The 20,729-nt window shown below is 39.7% G+C and overlaps 1 pseudogene; it reads left to right on the top strand.

Annotated features, from left to right (window-relative positions):
• Positions 1–20,729, top strand: part of LOC100664259 (cytosolic beta-glucosidase-like) — a 139,370-nt pseudogene that overhangs the window by 27,130 nt on the left and 91,511 nt on the right.

The raw sequence follows: 20,729 nt of genomic DNA, 5'->3' as shown, positions 1-20,729 counted from the left end.
AAGCGTTTGGCAAAAAAAAAAAAAAAAAAAGCGTTCTATGAGAAACAAGAGGCTATGTGGGATTTACAGTAAAGAATGTTGTGTATTTTACTATTATTTGTAAAATAAGGAGCCCTAGTTGCAGAGGAGCCCTGGTGGCATGGTGGTTAAGAGCTTGGCTGCTAACCAAAATGTTGGCAGTTCGAATCCACCAGCCGCGCCTTGGAAACCCTATGGGGCAGTTTACTCTGTTGTGTAGGGTTGCTATGAGTTGGAATTGACTGGACAGCAACAGGCTTTTTTTTTTTTTTTTTAGTAGCACAGTAGTTTAGTGCTTGATCGCTAACCAAAATGTTAGTAGTTTGAACTCACTGGTCGTTCCACGGGAGAAAGATGTGGCAGTCTGCTTCCATAAAGATTTACAGCCTTGGAAACCCTATGGGGCAATTCTACTCCATCCTATAGGGCTGCTATGAGTCAGAACTGACTCAACAGCAGTGCTTTTTTTTTTTTTCTTTGTAAAATAATGTACTATAAATTCTTTATATCAGTAAGATTTATAAGCATACACACATATAAATGCATAATCTCTCTGAGATTATGCTGCCTCATTAATTAAATCAATGATAAGATAATTAAAGTTTTTATTCGAAACTAAGCACACCGTACTCGAACAAAATTATATTTTAGTGTTTATAACTAACTATCTGATTCCAAGTTTGAATACCAGCATTCCTTTTCACCCTACCGCTTTAAATCCCATATATAGACTTGACTGGAGAACTACTGGAATGTATAAAACTATTTGCCTCTGTATTACAAGGGTCCATTAATAGTCATTGCTCCTTTGTACAGGCATTTAGTCTCCTACCTTGATACCAACTATCATTTTTATTTTTGTCAGATTTCCTCCTCTGGTAGTATCTCCTATCTCCCCATCTCCCTTCTGATAACCTTTTATTGCATGCTGCCTTTTTGCTGGATTAGAAGCTATACATAAACCTGTTAGAAAAGGCGTACAAAATACAAGTAAATATTTACTTGTATTGTGAAAGGAGGACCTGAAAGACCTTATAATTGCTTTAGTCTCCTTTACTCTGGTTGCAACCTCTTTTCTTGTAGAAAAATTATTCTGAAATATTTCAAGCATATCAAAAGGATCCTGAATAATATAGCAAATAGCCCCCCAATGTTCCCTCCACCCAACTTAAGAAATGAAATTTAACAGATACAACCAAAGGTCCCCTTCCCAGGCTCTGCTTTCCTTCTTTCTCCCCAGAGGCAACGGTTAGCCTGAATTTATAATTTTCAGGCATGCTTTTATACTTTTACCTCCTATATGTGTTGCTGTTGTTGTTAGCTGCTGTCGAGTGGGCCTCAACTCACAGCGGTTCCATGTACAATAGAATGAACCACTGTCCAGACTTGCACCATTTCCATGATCAGTTATGATCTATTGTCCATGGAGTAGTCGTGAGTTGGGGTCCCACTTGACAGCAACTAGCAACGACATTTGTTGCATTAACAGAGGTCTGAATGAATGAATTTAGGATACCAATATCATATCAATAATGTTGGAAACCAGTACCCTCCTTTCAAATGATTGACTGGACCATCTCAGGCCCCATTATCAGATAACAGGAAAATAGGGTTCAAGTATAGAGTGTCAGAGATAAGATCCCAAGACACTCTCACGCACAACAAGGACAAGTCATGTTGTCAGTCATGGCCCAGGGAATGTTCACAAGGAGGAGTTGTTTTCAACTCAAGATATTCATAAGCTGGGGCCTGCCTCTGTTTACCAGAGGGGAGATCTTCAGATAATGAACCATGAAAGCCTGCTATGCGGCAGACTGTGCAATAATTTTTCATTTGTCACCAGTCAGCTTCAGGGATCAAGGACAGCTAAACACATAACCCACTCATGCATGTTGTTTTAAAGGCATATTTTGAAGTTATAAATATGGTACATTGAGTTAATGAGGTATGTTCTTTTGGTGACAAATATTTACATTCCACATGTGTCTCCTGATATCAGGAGTGTAACCATTTCATTTTCTTCTTTTTCTCAGGAGGCTGGGATGCAGATGGAAAAGGCCCTTGTGTCTGGGACACATTCACCCATCAGGGAGGAGAGAGAGTTTTCAAGAACCAGACTGGCGATGTAGCTTGTGGCAGCTACACTCTGTGGGAGGAAGATTTGAAATGTATCAAACAGCTTGGATTGACTCATTACCGCTTCTCTCTTTCCTGGTCACGTCTGTTACCTGATGGGACGACAGGTTTCATCAACCAGAAAGGCAAGTGTTTCTTAAAAATAGAAGGTTGCAGCTTTAATTCAAGGTTATTGCTGCAGTCTGGCGTAATTAATCCAGTGTGCTATTCAGCAGTGTAGCTTCGAAATGGTAAGTTTTTAGTGATTACGAGATAAATTTTTTGAAATGGGTTTACATTAGCCTTCTCAATAATATTCTAGTTTCCCTGAACTGCTGAGATCTTCATGAGGTGGGGCAGGGGGGAGGGTAATAGTTGTGTGAGATGGTGGAATAATAATTTTGTTTATATAAGATAGTAAATCTGAAGGCGAATCTCCAAAAGTTGTTATGTTAAATTATTTTCAGAGGTATGAAGCTGTGATGAGTTATCAAAAGCCCTGCAGAACTTGAGATAATTCTGAACATTTCCACTGGAGCTGAATTAGTGGAACTAATTAACCAGCACAGTGGTTTTCAGGAAAGCCCCTGGAGTTCACTTACTTGGGATTAAGTGCTTGAATGCTAACTGAAAGTTGGAAGGTTTGAGTCTACCTAGAGGCACTCTGAAGGAAAGGCCTGGTGACCTCCTTCTGAAAACTCAGCCTTTGAAAACCCTATGGGGCAGAGTTCTGCTCTAACATACATGGGCTTGTCATGAGTTGAAGTTGACTTGATGACAGTTGGTTTGGTACATCACTTACTATCTGTGTAAACATCCCTTGGGTACCTTCAATACCTCAGTTTCCACGTGTAGAACCTACTTCCCTGTGTAGAACTACTGACGTAGTACCCATTTCAGAAGATCGTTGGAAAATTAGATAAAATAATCTTTGTAAAGCACTTAATATGTTGGATGAAATATAACAAGCATTCAGTAAATGTTAGCTATTACTCTTATTATGCCTTGTCATTAAAAAGACACTGACACATTGAAGAAGCCCTGGTGGTACAGTGGTTAAGATCAGCAGTTCAAAGCCACCAGCAGTTCCCTAGATGAATGACTGAATTGGCTAAATGGCAACAGGTTTTTTGGGCTGATGATATTAGAGAAAATGTGTAAAATGGCTCCTCAGTAGCAGTCATTCAATGTGTCAGCCAAGCCAAGACAGTTGCCATTGAGTTGATTCTGACCCACAGTGACTCTATAAGACAGAGTAGAACTGCCCTATGGGGTTTCCAAGGAACAGCTGGTGGATTTGAACTCTCCATTTTTGGGTTAGCAGCCAAGCTCTAAACCACTGCACCATGAGGGCACCATCATTCAAGAAGGTATAATTATCAGATTTTACAGAGATACAGTTCCAAGTCTACATCATTTGGTAAACGATGGGTCTGAAATTTAAACCTAAGATCTAACTAGCTCCTTTGACACAACAGGGGTTGGCAAACTATGACCTGAGGGCCAAACTGGGCCTACTGTGTATTTTTATAAACAAAGTTTTATTGGAACACAGTCATGTCCATTTGTTGAAATATTATCTGTGGCTCCTTTCCTGCTACAGGAACCCTTGTGGCCCAGTAGTTAAGAGCTACAGCTGCAAGCCAAAAGGTTCAAGTCTACCAGCTGCTCCTAGGAAACCCTATGGTGCAGTTCTACTCTGTTCTGTAGGGTCACTATGAGTTGAAATCCACTCGACAGCAGTGGGTTTGGTTTTATGGATTTTTCCTGCTACAAGGGCAGAAATGAGAAGTTGGAACAGAGACTGTATGGCCCACATAGCCCAAAATATTTACCAGCTGGTCTCTTACAGGAAATGTTTGTTGATCCTGTACTACAACGTAAAACAAGCAAACCAGTTGATGTCAAGTAGATTCTGACTCGAGTATTGCAGAGTAATCCCTGAATCCGCTCTCCTCTTTGCTTCCTACCTTTAATTGGTTGTCAAATATAGTTCATTCTACTTACACCTCTTCAGCATCTCCCCTCCTAGCCATCCTTTCTGCCCTTGCCCTAGTTTAGGTGTTCAACATTCTCACCGAAGACTTTTTGGTATACCCTTGACAAGTCTACCTACTTTCACTCTCCTTCTGTCTTTCAATCCCTTCAACAAAGTGCTGTCACAGCAATTTTTCTAAAGTTTGGCCCAAATCATGTTGGCTTGGATCATCTCCTGCTAAAAACGAAGCAATATAAAAAAAATTAGTTGTCCCCTAGACTCAATAGAGTCCACATTCCTTCATGTATCATTCCAGGTTCTACTTTGACTTAGTCTTAACTTATCTCTGAAGCTTAACAGACTGAAATTCCCACATTCATATTCTCCATGCAATTCTCCAAGCATCTAACCCCCTTCCTATTAAATATACCATGCAATTTTCTAGCTTTGTGGGGATTTGCTTAAGCTCTTCCTCTCAGCTGGAATGGCCTTTTTTAAACCCCCAAACATACCTGCTAATGGCCAAGCCTCATGTCAAGGCCTAGTTCAAATGTCTTCTTTAAAGTCACCATCTGTTCTTAGCCAGAGGGGATCTCTTTTTCTATTCCCATGGCATTTTATAAACTTCTTAGAGCATTACTCACATTTGTCATTGTTACTGTTATTATAGCACCTGTTAGATTGTGAGTGCCTTGAGTTTAATTCAGACCAAGACACATGTCTTGAATGTCTGCCATGTGTTAGGGGCTGTGCTGGGTACATAAGAGAAGCCATCAAATTGCTCACTGTTTAATGGACAGAAAAGTCTGCTTCCCACCTACTGTCTTTTTGTCATACAGAAGTGACTTGCATATTGCTATGATGCTGGAAGCTAAGCCACTAGTATTTCAAATACCAGCAGGGTCACACATGGTAGACAGATTTCAGTGGAGCTTCTAGACTAAAACAGGCTAGGACAGAAGGGCTGTGATCTACTTTCAAAAATTAGCCAGGGAGAGCCTATGTGTCACAACAGAATGCTGTCCGATACAGTGCTGGAAGATGAGCTCCCTATGTTGGAAGGCACTCAAAATGAACAGTGGTCATAACAATGAACTCTAGCATACCAACGATTGTGAAGATGCCACAAGACTGGCGATTTGTTCTGTTGTACACAGGTCACCATGAGTCAGAGCTGTCTTGACAGCAACTAACAACAACAGCAACAATTTTGTCTTGTTCAGCCTTGCATTCTACTCCAGTTCCTTGTAGGGAGGAACTCAGTAAACATTTACTGAATTTTAATTTAATTACTTTAATAACAATAATAAAAAATCACTTTAAGAATAGCAATAGTTGTCTTTTATTGAGCGTGTACTATGTGCAGCAGACTGTGCCAAGTATTCCACCTGCTTTTGCTGATGTGAGCCCTCTGACTGAGGAGCTTTTCTAAACTGAGGAAATAACGGTAGCCTGACATGGAGCTGGGTGTAAATTTGCCAAGACCTCCATTTTTTTTTTATTTTAGTCTGAGTTCAACCTAGGTCTGTTGGACAACAGAGACCTAGTATCTAGTGTAGTGCTCATTTACAACCTTGCCAAACTACTTATGTGTTCTGTGCAACAATTTTCCTGGTGGTGAAATGAAGTGAAGGCACTATATTGCTAGAACTCTTTCCACTGTTTTATTCCATGACTCTAGGAGCTTGGAATTTTCACTGAGCTTTCACTTGGATGGTAAGCAACACAAAACAAACAAAAAACCACTAGTACATGACACCACCACAACCACCAGTTGGCACTGAGTCGGTTCCAACCTGTGGTGACCCCATAGGTATTGGAGTAGAACTGTGCTCCACAGAGTTTTCAATGCCTGGCTTTTCAGAAGTAGATCATCAAGCCATCCTTCTGAGGTGTCTCTGGGTGGACTTGAACCTCCAACCTTTTGGCATTAAGCATCTGCCCCAACGAGGGATTCCCAGATAGAGGTTCACAACCGCTTTTCTTAAAATTCTAAAATCCAAAAAGCTCTGGAGAGTGAGAGCTTTTCTTTTTTGGAAATTTAATTCTAAAACTAACTTGGCAGCAAAAGCTGACTTGAATTAATGTAAAAGTTCTTTATAATTTCAGATTATTTCACCTGGGTGAGAATATTTATATATTTTACTGCAGAAATATTAATGTGTCGGATTAATGGACACTAACCCAGACTCGCCAGGAGTGTTAATGTGTGGGATATGCTTTGTAACCTTTCTGAAATCCAAAAATTCTGAACACATCTGACCCCAGCATTTTCAGATAAGAGATCATGAACCTGTACCAATATATTAACATATCAAGCTTTGTAAAAGCACCTGAAGACATACAGAAGTTCATGGAGGCATGTTGTAAATCAGCAATCGGAGAGAAGGAGGTGGGAAAACTGGGTTGAGGGGTGGGGAGGATGGTGGGACTGGAGTCACTGGAGCCACCGGACAGGTGGTGCAATCGCTCGTGCAGATATTACGCGGAGATCACAAACCCCCAGCGCTTAGCTTTTTGTGTTTGGTCTCAGCTTTTGCAACACCATTAACTGCTGCTGCTGTGGAGTCAGTTCTGACTCATGGTGACTCCATGTGTGTCAGGTAGAACTGGGCTCTGTAGGGTTTTCAATGGCTGTGATCTTTCAGAAGGAGACCTCTGGGACTTTCTTCAGAGACATCTCTGCGTGGATTTGAACTACCAACCTTTCTGTTGTTAGCGGAGTGCATAACCATTTGTGCCACCCAGGGACTCCCTGTAAAGCCATAGCTGATTAATATTATAGACTTTTTTTTCCCTGAACCAGAGGGCATTGGAGGTGCTTCCAGGAGGCAGAATTTCAACAAGCAGTTGCTCGTTCCTGTGCAATGACCTGTTAAAGCATTGGAACTGTTTTAACTCAGAAAGGCCATCGTTGTTTTTTTTTTCCTTTTAAACAGTTTCTCAAAGAATTAGAAAACCCCTGCCATTATCCTTTCCAAAGAATTCCTTTTTTTGCGTGTGTTTGACTACCTATTTTAAAGGTTGATTATAGGACATTTGGAAACTTTAAAATCCTATGTTCTTAAACTTGGAAGACTGTTTTACAAAAAGGAATTGTTACAGAGCTTTTCTCTTTTAAATGTCAAGTTTTCAAAGCTTAACGAGAAGAGATTGAGCTGGTAACTGGAATCACATATTCCTGTATTTCTCTGCTCTTCTGGTGCATTTTAATATCTGCCACAAATGCAAATTTCAGGTGATTAGTAGGCGATCCAAGCATGGGAGGTTAAAAAAAAAAAAAAGGAATGTTCATGCAGAATTTTGTCTTTTTCACCTTATTATTTAAAGCTATGAGTACACTTAGTAGGAATAGCTGTTACGCCACTGGGGAAACAAACATTGATTAGTCTATTACTCCACGTTGGGCAGTATGGTTGGCGGAGTAATGATTTTCCAAAGACAACTAAGTTCTCATCCCCAGAACCCGTGAAGATGTTACTATACATGGTAAAATGTGACTAAGTTAAGGATTTTGAGATTGGGAGATTATCCTGAATTATCAGGTGGGCCTGGTGTAATCACAGGGCCCTTATGAGAAGGAGGTAGGAGAGTCCGTCAGGGTGAAACACTGTAAGGACTGAAGCAGATGTCAGAGAGAAGAGAAGACGCTATGCTGCTGCCTTTGAAGATGGAGGATGGGGCATGAGCCAAGAGATACAGGCAGCCTCTAGAAGCTGGAAATGGCAAGGAAACAGATTTTCCCCTACAGCCTCTAGAAGGAACCCAGGCCAGGCGACACTTTGATTTTAACCCAAATGAGAACCATTTTCTACCTCTGACTTCCAGAACTTTAAGATAATAAATTTGTGTTGTTTTAGGCCACTAAGTTTGTGGTCATTTGTTACAACAGCAATAGGGAACTAATACAGGCAGTGTGGCAAGAGAGCCTAGGGCAATTCAAGAAATTGGGGATGCAAGCTTAGAGAGGAGTGAACCTAGAGGAAAATCCTGAGTTATTATATGCTTGACGCATGGTAAGCATGCAATCAAAATTAATCCTACGTTACGATATTTAAAGTTTGACTGAGGAGAATTCCATTTCAGTTGTTTTTTGGGCTGAAGATATCATCTTTGCAAGTTCTAACCACTTTCTCTTCTATGGAATTTTCCACATTTCTTTGCTCTTTATAACTCTGCTCATTGGAGGCCTAGGGCTGATTAGATGAGGAAACGACACAAGTCTTAAGGTTCTCTAGAGAAACAGAACCAATGATATATGTGTATAGAGAGAGAGAGAGAGGGTGTGAGAGAGAGATTTACTTCAAGAGATTGGCTCACACAATTATGGGGGCTGGCAAGTGCAAAATCCACAGGTCAGGTAGCAGGCTGGAGACTTCTATGGGCTTGCATTCCAAGATCCATAGGTCAGGCAATGGAAAGAGTATAGAGTAGAGAAAGAGAGAGAGTGAGTTTTGCCAAAATATCTATTTATATTCTGGAGGCAGACAGCAGACTACACCCTAAGGAACTCGCCTTTCAACTGATTGGTTGATTACGTTGCATTGCACTGGATTATGGAAAGTGACTACATTATATTGCACTAGATTACATTATGGAATAGCAACTAGTCTATTGTTTGGCCAAACTACTGGGAACTATAGCCTAGCCAAATTGACACATAAAAATAACTATCACAACACCTTTTTCTGTAATATATACCTTTTTTGATCTCATTATAAAATATGAACTTGGCCAGTGGTCTTCCTCTCTCAGGGATGTTTGAAATTGAGGTGCTGTGAAGCTGAGTTGATTGGTGGCTGGCACTAGAGCTATGAGGTAGCTTTGGTGAATGAAATAGCCATTTTGAGGCCATGGTAAATTGGGTGTGTAAAGAAAGCTGATTCAAAAGGAAGAGAGGAAGGGAACTGACATGTAGAGAGAAGCAGAGGTGAGAGAGAACAGTCTCCCCTGAGAAGCAAAGATTATCTCAGCTTCCAGCTTCAATTCCCATGAGTTCCAGCTGCAATTATGTTCTATCATTGGGTATTTGATATCCATCATTCAAATAATGCCCACCCCACCCCACACTTACCACCTACCTCCCTCAATGCCACTTTTATACTTGAGTTAATTTGAGTGAGTGTCTGTTTTCTATAGTCAGAAGATCCCTAACTCAAACATACTTCATGCTTTCAAAGAGAAAATAGAAGAAATGTGCTTAGATTAAAACAGAGACTACAGTGACTATAGATGAAGCCTAGGGAAGTTGTAATCCTAAAGGTAATCAGTTCTTCCCTAAATTCCCAGAAGCAGAACAGGGTCCAATGACCTCTCCAAGTTTCATGATCCCTGTAATGGTAGCAGGTGATCCTATAAAAATACGTATTTATTCATAGAATTAGTTATCACTGAATTGTACCAATCTGATAAACAGGGCTAAATAACCCTTTAATAATTTCTTGCCATTCAACACAACTCTATTGAGGTGGCACTCTTAATATTCCCATTTTAGAGATGAGGAAACTTGTGCATAGAGAGGCCGAATGACTTGTCTATGATCCTCTGCCTGAGGTGTCTGGCTCTGGAGCTCTGCTCTTAAAAACCTAACTCAACTGCCTCATGGGAAAGTTTCTTTACAGCAATGAATACAATTTACTTGCCAGAGGTAAAATGTTCATTGCCACAGTGGTTAACAGCTTGGCTACCAACCAAAAGGTCAGCAGTTGGAATCCACCAACTGCTCCTTGGAAACTCTATGGGGCAGTTCTACTCTATCCTATAGGCCTATAGTGTTGCTATGAGTCAGAATCAACTCGTAGGCAATAGTCAGAATCAACTCGTAGGCAATGTTTTTTTTTTTTTCCTCCACGCATGCTCTGTTCCTCTGACTGGGCTGTTAAGTACCTAAAAAAAAAAAAAAAAAATTGTTCTACTAAAAATGTTTTTATCTTCAAAACAATGAAGGATTACCATGTTGTTTGAATTACATTGACTGGGACTCATTAATGATTGTATCATATCTAATGATGCTTCTTAGAGGTAAACCATTGATTCCACCAAAAAGAAGAAAACAAAACAACAAACAAACAAACTGAAATGGATCCGTAATCATGAACCAGCTCCAAAGTGGGTGATCTTTAAGGCTAGTGAAAGAGCCAACATGTTTCTAGTTCTGAAACATTAGTAAACACGAGAAGTTGTGAGTCATAGTGCAAACAGCTCAGTCTTTGTAGTAAGGCAGACCTGAGTTTAAATGTTGGCTGTGCCATTTGACAACATTGTGACTTTAGGTATGGTACTCACTCCCTGTGAATATCAATTTCCTCTTATGTTCAGTGGGGGGGGATTAATAATGCTGACCTCTTAGGCTTAGGAGTCCCTGGGTGACACAAAGAGCTAAGTGCTTGGCTACAATCTGGAAGGCTGGCAGTTCAAATCCACCCAGAGGCACCTTGGAAGAAAGGCCTAGTGATCAACTTCCAAAAGGTCACAGCTGTTGAAAACCCTATGGAGCACAGTTCTACTCTGACACACATGACGTCATCATGAGTCGCAATAGACTTAATGGCAACTGTTTGCCCCCCCCGTCCCAACCCTTAGGGTTAAATGTGTGACATATGGTACATATGAGTACAGTAAAGCAAAGCTGATGTTATTTTTACATTCAAAGCCATACTCTTCTTTATGAGAAAGTGAGTATACAAGTGAACAATGGTCAGACCATAAACATGACAGTAAATGTTTGACCCAAACCTTAGGGTTGAATAAGATGTGTGACATATGGTACATATGAGTACAGTAAAGCAAAGCTGACATTATTTTTACATTATTTTACCATTCACAGGGAGTGAGTACCATACTCTTCTTTGTGAGAGAGGGAATATACAAATGAACAATGGTCAGACCATACATGACAATAAATGTTTGACCCAAGGAAGAGTGAAGGGAGCTAAACCAGAATGTCTGCAGCAATCAACCCGCAGCATCTAGAACTTGGTCAAGGACTGCCAACGCCTCTATTTTTTGCCCTGCTTCCAGCTCAGGACCAATCAGAGAAAGCCAGATATGCTGTCCAAACCAATCACGTAGAATGCTTTGCTCGTTAGCCTGCCTCTGGGTTTCCCATGCCGGTAGCCTCCAATCAGGGCATACCTGAAACCTTCCCTTTATTCCATTATAAAGCTTTCCTGCCCCTCCGCCTGCTTTGCATATCTGCCAAATGCAAGTTGGTAGTGACTGACTTGCTATAGCAAACTCTGAAAAAATAAGCCTCTGTTCACATTTGAGCCATGTATCTTCATCTATTTTGGTCTTTTGCACAGTTGTTTCTCCTTTCTCTCTTCCAGGATTATCGTTTCCTCATTGCCTTATGTAGGTAATTTATATTCATCTTTTAAATATCAGCTTAGATGTCACTAATAATAGCAATAATAATAATTATTACAAGACTGATAGCTAATGTGTACTGAGACCTTACCATATGCTAAGAAGTGTTCCGGGCATGTTCCATTTATTACTCATGAAACTTTCACAATAACTCATTGAAGTAGGATTCTATTGTTATCCATAAAGGGAAGGAAAATTCTGAGATATAAGTAGTTTACACAAGGTCACTGAGCTAGTAGGTGAAGTAGTTGGGATAGAAATTTAGGTAGCTGGGAGCCATAGCCCACTCTTGAAGTCATTTTGGTACATTGCTTTCAGAATATTTTCTCAAATGCACCAAGTATAGGATAAGTACTTCTTATCACGTACTTCCATAGCACTCTACTCTACCTTTACTAGTATTTCTGTACTATAGTTGTTTATGTATTTATGCATAGTCCCAACTAAAATTTAAGCTCCTTGAAGTCAAGGACAGTGTATACCTTGTTTATATTTGTATGTTCAGCATCTAATAGGTTCTCTATAAGTATGCATTTAAGGAATGAATAAATGAATGATTGAATGAATGAAACATGCAAAAAGGTCTGAATTGTTTTTTTTTTTAAATGAGAGGATGTTAAGTTTTACAAAAAGGGAAAGGGACTGTTCCCCTAGGCAAACTTTCAATAGGACACAACTCTATATATGAATTTATAATCCTGGAGTCCCTGGGTGGTACAAACAGTTAATATGCTCAGTTACTACCTGAAAGGTTGGAAAGTCGAGTCCACCCAGAGGCATCTTGAAAGAAAGTCCTGGTGATCTACTTCTAAAACATCCAAAACCCAAACCTGTTGTCATCATGTTGATTATGACTCCTAGTGACCCTACGGGACAGGGTAGAACAGTCCTATAGAGTTTCCAAGCCTGTGAATCTTTACGGGAGCAGACTGCCACATCTTTCTCCTGCAGAGTGGCTGGTGGGTTCCCACTGCCAACCTTTTGGTTAGCAGCTGAGCTCTTTAACAACTGTGCCACCAGCGTTCCTTCCAAAAGGCCATAGCCATTGAAAATCCTCTGAAGCACAGTTCCGTAGGTTGGCATCGACTTGATGTCAACTGATATTCAGGAAATAACTTCTCAAAACAGGTCAACTACTTTCTTCTAAGCTTAAGTTTCTTCCATACTCTTTTAAACATAAAATCACATGAAGTACTGATATCAGCCTTTCATCAGAAATTCTCTTCCATGTTAAGCATCATCATTAGGCTGGACCCAAATATCTTCTTGGCATTGTCTTCTGAGGCAAAGCATCTTCAAGTTAGTAACATTCTTCTGAACTCTGCAACAATTCTAAAGCTCTCTCTAACACACATGCAGCTCTGTGAAAATCAGCTGATACCCAGTGATGGCTATGAATTCCCCCAGGCTATGTTAGAATTTTAGAGCAAATCCCCAAGTGTGTGTCTTTTAATATCCCAAGCCTCTGGTTATCTACCCTTGTAACCCACATTCTAGACAGATGCTGAGTTCTTGTTCATGCTCAGTGGGTCTCTTCTCCTAGACTTGTGAGACTGGTACATCCGGAAAAAGACTTAGACTGTCATGTGGTTAAATTCTTTTATTTTAGATTCAATAGAGTTGAGGCCCATTCATTCATTCCACAAATATTTTATTGTATATTAAATTTCTGTTACTGTTGTAGGATTCCGGGATCCAGAGATGAGCTAGATGGGTGATGACCCTGCTTTGATGGAGGTTGTATTCTAGTGGGACTAAGAGACAAAAACAGTAGCTGTTAAAACAACACAAAATAATGTGATAGCAACTTACCCAAAGCTATCCATTTCAGACATGCATCTTCCAATCATGTCACCCTATCAAGATCTCACCACTCCTTGTTCAGTCAATCTTCTTTGGAACTCTTAATGTTTCCTCCCAGATTTTAATTGATTATATCTCTTGTTGTTTGTTGCTGTTAAGTCGGTTTTGATTTGTGGTGACCTTACATATAACAGAATAAAACATTGCCTGGTCTTGTGCTATCTTCACAACTTTGGTATGTTTGAGCCCATTGTTGCAGCTGTTGTGTCAATTCATTTCATGATGGGTTTCCCGCATTTTCTTTGACCCTCTACTTTACCAAGTACAGTGTTCTTTTTTGGTGATTGGTCTTTCCTGATGATGTGTCCAAAGTAAGGAAGATAAAGTCTCAACATCTTTGCTTCTGAGGAGCTTTCTGGCTTTACTTCCTCCAAGACTGATTTGTTTGTTCCTCTGGAAGTCTACGGTATATTCAATATTCTTAGACAATATCACAATGCAAATGTGCCAATTCTTCTTCAACCTTCCTTTTTCATTGTCCAGCTTTCATACGCATATGAGGTGATTGAAAAGATCATGGCTTAGGTTAGGCACATCTTAGCCCTCAAAGTGACATCTTTGCTTTTTAATACTTTAAAGGGGTCTTTTGCAGCGGAATTGACTCGACTGCACTGGGTTTTGCAGCAGAGTTTCCCGGTGCAATACATTGTTTGTTATCTAGGAAGTAATACTTGACCCAAATACAATTTATTTTGAATAAAAGTCATTTAGGAAATGATTTCCGATCCTGTCCTCTTCAAAATTTATTGCCAATATATTAAAAGTAACTTTTTTTCTCATTATATAGATTTTTCCTTCTAGACATTGACTATTATAACAAAATCATTGATGACTTATTAATAAATGGGGTGTAAATGGGGTTACCACTATCGTGACATTTTACCACTTTGATTTGCCCCAGACTTTAGAAGATCAGGGAGGATGGTTGTCAGAGACAATCATTGAATTCTTTGACAAATATGCCCAGTTTTGCTTCAGTACCTTTGAGGATTGATTCAAACAGTGGATCACCATAAATGAGACCAACCTTTTTGCTCTGTTGGCATATGACTTTGGTATATTTCCTCCAGGTGTACCTCACTTTGGAACTGGAGGTTATCAGGCAGCTCATAATTTGATTAAGGCACAAGCCCGATCCTGGTACAGCTATGATTCCTTGATCTGAAAAAGTGCAGAAGGATATTGTGTCCTTAGCACTTTTTTATGCCTGGGAGAAACCAGCAGATCCTGACTCAGCCACTGATCAGGAAGCTTCTAGAAGAGCCATTGCTTTCCACTTGGATTTCTTTGCTAAACCCATATTTATTGATGGTGATTATCCTGAAGTTGTCAAGACCCAGGTTGCCTCCATGAGTAAAAAACAAGGCTATCCATCATCAAGGCTTCCAGAATTTACAGAAGAAGAGAAGAGAATGATCAAAGGCACTGCTGATTTCTTTGCTGTGCAATGTTATATGTCTCGCTTAGTCAGGCACAAGGAGAACAAGAAAGGAGAACTAGGTTTTCTCCAGGATGTGAAAATTGAAATTTTTCCAGATCCATCCTGGGAATTTATAGACTGGCTATATGCAGTGCTGTGGGGGATATGCAAAATACTGAAACACATTACAGTAAATGCATAATTTGTTTATGTCTATGTACACACGCAAATATGTGAGGATGGGAATGCAGGCATGTGTGTGTATGTATGTGGACTTGAAATAAGAGCAGCTTTATGTGGTGGCATGCCTAGGAAGAGCAGATTAGGATTTGAGTGATGAGTGGTAAGAGGTAACTAAACCAAAAACCAAACCCAGTGCCATCAAGTCGATTCCGACTCACAGCGACCCTATAGGACAGAGTAGAACTGTCCCATAGAGTTTCCAAGGAGTGCCTGGCAGATTTGAACGGCTGACACTTTGGTTAGCAGCTGCAGCACTTAGCCACTATGCCACCAGGGTTTCCAAGAGGTAACTAGCTAATAAAAAAACAAAGTCCAAACCAGTGGCCATTGAATAGATTCCAACTCATGGTATCCCTATGTATGTCAGAGTAGAACTGTGCTCAAGATGACTTTCAATGGCTGATTTTTCTGAATTAGATCACCAAGGCTTTCTTCCAAGGTGCCCATGGGTGATTCAAGCCTCCAGCCTTTTGGTTAGCAGCTGAGTGTGTTAACTGTTTGCATCACCAGGGCTTCTAAGGAGCTGATAAAGGCCTTCAAAACTAATTATCAAAAATTAGGATTTGTTGTTAAAGTCAGCTGTGGTCAGTAGCTTAGAAATGTTTTTCAGCCTGGTGTCATGACTGTAATTATTACAAGTGTTGAGATAGCTGGATCCTTTTTTGGTCTCAGTTATGTTGGATGGCATCCAGGCAGCTGAAATTAAAATTTTAAGTTGTCGGTCGTCAGGGCCCCTCCTGTTGGGAGATAGAGAATGTAGCTGCTGGCAGGACCAAAGGGTTAAAGAGCAGTGACAATCAGCAGATGCTGATGGAAGAAAGATATTTCTGTCTTCTCATTATAATAAGAGTCATTTGACTGTCTTCATGGACATTTTCACAGTTTTCTTCTCCATTGCTAGTCATAAAAGGTCAGTGTGTGGAAAATTAAGTTAATAGGGTCAGTGCAATTTGATGAAAACTAGTTTTGGGTTGTAGCTTAGAGAAGAGAGAGGGTAATGCACCTGATTTTATGTTTTTTTTTTTTTTTTTAAACATCTGTTTGGAATAAAACTTCTGCTCTCTTGTTCTAAGATACGTAAAATAACCCTGTAATTTACATCACTGAGAGTGGGTTTCCCCAAGGTGACCCTGAGTCTCTTGATGACACTCAGTGCTGGGAGTATTTCAAACAGACATTTCAGGAACTGTTCAAAGGTACCATTTGAAATGATTAAAGATCAATTGTGCAAACTTAATATAATTTTCCTATGTGCCTTTTTGCATTCAGCAAAGACGAATGATTTTGAAAGCTGAAATTCATGTAAATCAGTGTAAAGCAAGGTAATTAGGAGAGAGGAGAAAAAGAATTTAGGAAAGAGGGAGGTGAGGATTTTGGCCTAGCTTCAGCCTCCAGAAATTTAATCAAGTAAAAAGCGACTGTTTTCAGCATTTTGTGACTCTTGGGTGAAGGTGACGTGAATAGAAGGAGTGGCAGCCATTGGGAGAACGCATTAGTTATTACAAAAAGATTAACAGTGACCAACTATAGCATGCTGATTAACATATTTTAATATCCTAACTACCAAGAAATAAACTGACAGGATTTTAAAAGGCTCCAATTGAATATTTGTGCGATAAACTTCAAAATGACATGAGTCTCCGATCAACGTAGGTTTCATTTAATTTGTAACGGAGTAGCCCAGTCAAGTTTTGTTATTTAGAATCTTTGAATTGTTTCAAGACAATATTATTTTTCTGGTAAATCTTTTACCCTCCTAGAATGTTTTTTTTAATCATATTTGAAAACTAATGTGACAGAATCTTTAAATTTGGTAACATACATTTCTAAACCAGTTCATTTCCCCCTTTAGCTACTATATTTTTATGCAAATAATATGCCTGTTATATGTTTTTTTTTTTCCCAGCTGCACCTCCCTTCTGGAGATATTTTTGTAAGCACGCTATGCTAATTTTTTTTTTTTTTTCACAGCAACGTATAAAAAATTAGCACAGCACACTTACAAAAATACATTGGGGGAGGGTTGGCAAAAAAAAAAAAAAACAGTATAACTCTGGTGTTATTTGAGTAAAAATACAGTACCTCCTGGAACATTGTCAGTTCCTAAATTTAATTCCTCTTTCTTGTACAGAACTCATGGAAGCCCTGGTGGCATCGTGGTTAAGAGCTACGGCTGCTCACCAGAAGGCTGGCAGTTTGAATCCACCAGCTGCTCCTTGGAAACCCTGTGGGGCAGTTCTACTCTGTCCTATAGGGTCCCTATGAGTTGGAATCGACTCGATGGCAACAGGCTTTTTCTTTTTTGTACAGGACTCATACAATAGCAACAAAATTCAATGCAAAATGAGACTTTCATTTTTTTTTTTTTTTTTTTTTTTACCATGATAGACACGCTCCTCTCTTGGAATTATTCTTTTCAAAATTATTCAGTAGCATACTGAAATCATCCAGAAGAAATTCTGTGAAGTAACACAAAGTGGCATCTTTTCAAAACCTAAAATATATTGACTTGATCCCATTATCAGTTCTGAGGTTTATTGGCAGAGGGCAATTAGACCCTTACAATTTGATTTAAGCAAAATAATTATTTTGTATTACACTCAAATCAGATTCTTCCTCTGGGTGAGAATAATCTAACAAGAGAGTGAAATCCCTGTTTTTCTGAGATTCCTTCCTACCTCTCCCTGTAAATGGGTTAATTCACTGATGCTCCCAGGCTTTATCCTGAGAGACAGGTAGGCCAGTTACTATCAGGCCAGATTTATGGATAGATACAGGAAGCACAAATGGCTTGTCCAAAAGTGTTCTATGTATTTTTGGGCAAAGGAAGAAAAATAGAAATTAGCTTTCTTCATTTCCAGCCCAGTGCTGTGTTTAGTGATTATCATATAAGGACATTTCATTTTTGTTTGAAATAGTTTCAAGTAGTTTATACAGTCCCTTAGATCTTTAATTTTTTTTTATTGTTGTATAATATATATAACACAGTATTTGCCAATTTAACATTTTTCAAGTGTGCAATCCTGTGACATCAATTATGTTAATCATGTTGTACAACCATCACCAATATTTGATGCCAAACTTTCCTTCACCACAAACAGAAATTCAGTGGCTCCTAAACAATGACCCCCTCTCCCCTTCCCTCCTGCCCCTGTAACCACTAATAAACATCTGCCTATTCTAGATATTTCATATGAGTGACATCATATATACTCTGGGCTTGCATATATTCTTTAAAAGAGCTTCATACTGCCTCTGAAAGAGTCGACAGGCTCTATCACCTTGGACAAAGCTCAGATATACCATATCCTGTGGCTTGTTGAAGGAAAGGACCTGAACTTACTAATCGATTTTCCGAGACTCCTTTGAGGTGGTGCTGATGATCTTGATTGGCAAGAACTTTACAAGTGAGAAGCACCCTGTGAGCAATTAAAAATAATAACAGGCCAAGGAAGATATCTGTGGGAAGCGCTGCAGGTGAGAGTCCCACCAAAACCCAGGGAGTCAGATGGATGATGGGTTTGTGATTCCCACGAACCAAGCCTTCCCTCTAGCATCACACATATAGACAGGCACATAATGACACTATAGTTGGATCAATGGCATCTGCCTGGAGGTCTTACTGATCTCTTCAGGTAAAATCCCACAGTAGGTAATTGAGCAGTAAAAAGGAAGCTAATGTTTCTGTTTCCTTTTGGGAAAGGGCGGCGGGGGAGAGAGAGAAATGTTTAAGAGAAAAAAGAAATCGGCTAATGCCTTTTTATGCATCATTTTAACACCTTTAAATAGGTTGTATCTTAATTAATATAGGTCTTGATAACAGTAAAGCAACGTAGTGGAGACACCAAAAAATTTGGAATAGCATATAAGTAGGCTGACATTGCATTAGTCTTAGAAAAAATATAAACAGAACGCTAGAAGCAAGGGTGGTGAGACTTTGACTTTGACTTTGGATGTGTTATTGGGAAAGGTCAATTACTAGAAAAGGACATCACAGTTGGTAAAGTAGAGGGTCAGTGAAAATGAGGATAAACCCTCAATGAGATGGATTAACGCAATGGCCAAAACAATGCATTCAAACATAACAATGATGAAGAAGATGACTGAGGACTGGGCAATGTTTCATTCTGTTACACATGAGGTAATCATGAGTTGAAGCCCAGTCGATGGTAACTAACTAGGTTTCATTCCAACTCTAATTTATTCAGTGAATGCCCTTTAGCAAATTGCTTAATCTCTCTAACGCTCAGTTTGTTCATCTCTAAAAATGTTGATAACATCTTTCTTGGTAGGGTTGTTGTAAGGATTCCATTTGATCAACTATTGTGTAAAAAGCCCCTAGCACATTTCCTGGCACATAGTAGACCCTCAATCAATAGTAACAATTATTCCAAAATGTGCAGCCTTATGAATATACTTATCACCTCCAAGTTATTTTCCTTGTTATTAAAAAAAATGTAACTCCAAGACTTGTTATCCTTCCATTCTCCACCCTTCCCCCAAATTACAGTAGAATATTTTCCCCACATCTATATGTTTTTTTGTCATTCTTTTGGAAGAAACTGGATGAGTCTTGTAACACTGGTCCACTGGCTATTTACAGCCTGAAACCTGTGGAGGAGGAAGCAGCAATGACTTCCCTCCATTCATTATTGTCACCATTGCAGAAGTTGCCAAATCAGGTGAAAAACCAAATCATTGGCAGTAGAAACAGCTGTTGAGCAGCTGAAATTGCTCTGCCACATGAATTTTTGTGTAAGTTTGGGGAGCAGTGATCTTTAAATAGTTAAGCTTTTCCGAAATCAAATGAACCTTTCTTATAATCATAAAATTTATACCACGTCTTGCTGCTCCAGAGCCAACAGACAAGCTCAAGTTCATAGGTACATGTATGCCAATGGATACGTCTGTAATCTGAATGCCATTAAGGAGATGAGGAAGTGTGTGAAGCTTGGGAAGGTTGTTGCCAATGGGCAACATTCTACCCACGACCTACATTCCCTGGAAAGGCATTTGGGCCAGTGTTCAACCTGTTCCTCACAGATATCTGGCATACAACTGCCTTTAGCTCTACTTATCCTCCCTCAACCAGGAAGGCAGTTCTCGTTGCCTTCTTCCTTGCCCAGTCTGTTTAGAGTAGATGAAACATGCTTGGGTGCTGAAGCCAAACAAGACATGGGTTCAAAATCTGGCTCTGCCACTTACAAGCTCAATAGTTTTGGAAAAATTCCTAAGCAGCCCTGTTTTAGTCATCCAACCTGTAAAATGGGGATAATAAGAACATTTAGGTCCTATAGAGTGGTGAGGAATAAACAAGATAATGCATATAAAGCCTAAACACAAAGTGGACACATTATTAAGGAATTTGTAAATGTTGGCTCTTTTCTTTCTTTTTTGTTTTTTGCTTGTGAACACTTTGAGGCCTGGAACTGTGTCTACATCTTCCCCATCCAGTTGCATCTTCCCCATCCAGTTCCATCTCATGGTGACCCCAGGTGTGTCAGAGTAGAACTATACTCCATAGGGTTTTCAGTGGCTGATTTTAAGGAAATAGATCACGAGGCCTTTCTTCTTAGGTATCTTTGGGTAGACTCAAACCTCCAACCTCCCAGTTAGCAGCTGAGTACTTTGACAATTTGTCCTACCCAGGGACTCCAACTACATGTTCAGCCCCGAGCAAGCATTATGCCTGTTATATTGTAGGTGTCTTGCACATGTTTGTTG

This window comes from Loxodonta africana, chromosome 5, assembly GCF_030014295.1.
Source record: "Loxodonta africana isolate mLoxAfr1 chromosome 5, mLoxAfr1.hap2, whole genome shotgun sequence".
In the NCBI taxonomy this organism is placed as follows: Eukaryota; Metazoa; Chordata; class Mammalia; order Proboscidea; family Elephantidae; genus Loxodonta; species Loxodonta africana.
The sequence above is the reverse complement of the archived record's forward strand: the minus strand, read 5'-3'. Positions and strand labels throughout refer to the sequence as shown.